Source organism: Monosiga brevicollis, genomic scaffold (genome assembly GCF_000002865.3).
Source record: "Monosiga brevicollis MX1 MONBRscaffold_26 genomic scaffold, whole genome shotgun sequence".
In the NCBI taxonomy this organism is placed as follows: domain Eukaryota; class Choanoflagellata; order Craspedida; family Salpingoecidae; genus Monosiga; species Monosiga brevicollis.
The window spans coordinates 10546-13729 of NW_001865063.1; the positions used below are offsets into that span (position 1 = coordinate 10546).

Here is a 3184-nt window from a genome sequence, read left to right on the forward strand (position 1 = left end):
CAAATGGCAGCCGGCCTCTTGGTCACAATTTTCGGCACACATCAAAACAAAGCTCACCTCGCATTCTTCACACGCTTGTGCTGCTCACTGTGGAGTCCTCATCCACCGTTGGCCGCCCTGAAACACGTTAGCCCCACCATTAGTACCCCCATCAAACGGCTCAAACAAGAAAAAAGGTGCGCTCCTTGGCCAACACCAAATGGCAGTCGGGCCCCTGGTCACAATTTTCGGCGTACGTCACAAAAAAGCTTACCTCGCAATCGTCACACACTTTCAGTGCTCACTGTGGAGTCCTCATCTACCGTTGACCACCCTGTGACCCGCCAGCCCCACCATAAGTACCCCCCTCGATTAGGTTCAAACCAAGAAGAGAAAAAAAAAAAGGCGCGCCTCAACACCAAATGGCAGCCGGCCTCTTGGTCACAATTTTCGGCACACATCAAAACAAAGCTCACCTCGTATTCTTGACACGCTTGTGCTGCTCACTGTGGAGTCCTCATCCACCGTTGGCCGCCCTGAAACACGTTAGCCCCACCATTAGTACCCCCATCAACGGCCAAAACTAAACCAAAGGCGCGCCTTGCTCCTTGGCCAACACCAAATGGCAGTCGGGCCCCTGGTCACAATTTTCGGCGCACGTCAAAAAAAGCTCATCTCGCATTCTTCACACGCTTCCGCTGCTCACTGAGAGTCCTCATCCATCGTTGGCCACCCTGTGACACGCCAGCCCCACCATTAGTACCCCCCTCGAATAGATTCAAACCAAGAAGAGAAAAAAAAAGGCGCGCCTCAACACCAAATGGCAGCCGGGCCCCTGGTCACAATTTTCGGCGCACGTCAAAACAAAGCTCACCTCGCATTCTTGACACGCTTCCAGTGCTCACTATGGAGTCCTCGTCCACCGTCGGCAGCCCTGTGACCCACCACCACCACCATTAGTACCCCCCTCGAAACGGCTCAAACAAGAAAAAAGGTGCGCTCCTTGGCCAACACCAAATGGCAGCCGGGCCCCTGGTCACAATTTTCGGCGCACGTCGACAAAAAAGCTCACCTCGCATTCTTCACACGCTTCCGCTGCTCACTGTAGAGTCCTTACCCATCGTTGGCCGCCCTGTGACACGCCAGCCCCACCATTAGTACCCCCCTCAAGGGCCAAAAAAAAAAAAAGAAACGCCTTGGCTCCTTGGCCAACACCAAATGGCAGCCGGCCCCCTGGTCACAGTTTTCGGCGCAGGTCAAAACAAAGCTCACCTCGTACTCTTTACACGCTTGCGCTGCTCACTGTGGAATCCTCACACGTCGTAGGCCGCTATGTGACACGCTAGCCCCACCATTAGTACCCCCCTCAAGGGCCAAAAAAAAAAAAAGGCGCGTCTTGGCTCCTCAGCCGACACCAAATGGCAGCCGGCCCCCTGGTCACAACTTTCCGCGCACGTCAAACCAAAGCTTACCTCACATTCTTCACACGCTTTCGCTGCTCACTATGGAGTCCTCATCCACCAGCGGCCACCCTGTGACCCGCCAGCACCACCGTTAGTCCCCCCCCAGCGGCCAAACAAGAAAAAAGGCGCGCCTTGGCTACTCGACCAACACCAAATGGCAGCCGGCCCCCTGGTCACAACCTTCGGCGCACGTAGAAACAAAGCTCACCTCGCATTCATTACACACTTCCGCTACTCACTATGGAGTCCTCATTCACCGTTGGCCACCCTGTGACCTGCCAGCCCCACCATTAGTACCCCCCCTCGAAACTGCTTAATCAAGAAAAAAGGCGCGCTCCTCAGCCAACACCAAATGGCGGCCGGGCCCCTGGTCACAATTTTTGGCGCACGTCAAACCAAAGCTCACCTCGCATTCTTCACACGCTTCCGCTGCTCACTGTGGAGTCCTCACCCACCGTTGGCCGCTCTGTGATACGCCAGCCCCACCATTAGTACCCCCCTCAAGGGCCAAAAAAAAAGGCGCGCCTTGGCTCCTCAGCCGACACCAAATGGCAGCCTGCCCCCTGGTCACAATTTTCGGCGCACGTCAAAAGAAAGCTTACCTCGCATTCTTCACACGCTTCCGTTACTCACTGTGGAGTCCTCATCCACCGTTGGCCGCCCTGTCACCCGCCAGCATAACCATTAGTACCCCCTTTGAAACGGCCAAGCAAGAAAAAAAGCGCATCTCTGCTCCTCAACCAACACCAAATGGCAGCCGGCATCCTGGTCAAAGTTTTCGGCGCACGTCAAAGCAAAGCTCACCTCGCATTCTTCGCACGCTTCCGCTGCTCAATGGGAAGTATTCATCCACCTGTGGCTAATCTGTGACCCGACAGCCCCACCTTTAGTACCCCCCCCTCAAAACGGCCCAAGCCAAAAAAAAACAAAAACAAAGGCGCGCCTTGGCTCCTCAACCAACACCAAATGGCAGCCGGGCCCCTGGTCACAACTTTCGGCGCACGTCACAACAAAGCTCACCTCGCATTCTTCACACGCTTCCGCTGCTCACTGTGAAGTCCTCATCCACCGTTCGCCGCCCTGTGACCCGCCAGCCCCACCATTAGTACCCCCTCAAGGGCAAAAAAAAACAAAAAAGGCGCATCCCTGCTCCTCAACCAACACCAAATGGCAGCCGGGCCTCTGGTCAAAATTTTCGGCGCACGTCACAACAAAGCTCACCTCGCATTCTTCACACGCTTTGGCTGCTCACTGTGGAGTCCTCATCCACCAGCGGCTACCCTGTGACACAGCACTACCGTCAGAACCACCCGGCCTTTCGCGCGCCAAAACTCGCAAATATCACTCTTGCTCTTGACTCTGGCAGCGGGCAACATGGATAGCATCTTCAAAAGAGGGCTTAAGATCGGTTTCTCACCTGCATTTGAGCGGGAGTGCTTCGTGCCGGATCTGACCAGGCACCGTGGCTCTTGGGCCTCGCTAGCGCGTCCATCAGCGCACGAGCCATCGCGGCTCCTCATGGGTCAGATCGAGGAATTGTCTTGACAACAAATGGCAGCCCAACACGAGATCAGCAAGAATGGTCCATCCATGACGGTCACGCGGCAATGTCGTTTGGCCACCCGTTCATCCATGACGTCGCTTGCACCTCGGCAGCACTTGCCCGTCGCGCCACAACGACGACAACGCACCACCAGGAGCGCGCGCGCGCCCCGCCCATGGCCCGCTTCATCGTGGCTGTG

At 56.0% G+C, this 3184-nt stretch overlaps 1 protein-coding gene across 1 annotated transcript in view; it reads right to left on the bottom strand.

Annotated features, from left to right (window-relative positions):
- Nucleotides 1-3184, bottom strand: part of MONBRDRAFT_11038 (uncharacterized protein) — a gene marked incomplete at both ends in the record, with an annotated part of 21291 nt that overhangs the window by 8983 nt on the left and 9124 nt on the right. The window lies entirely within an intron of this gene.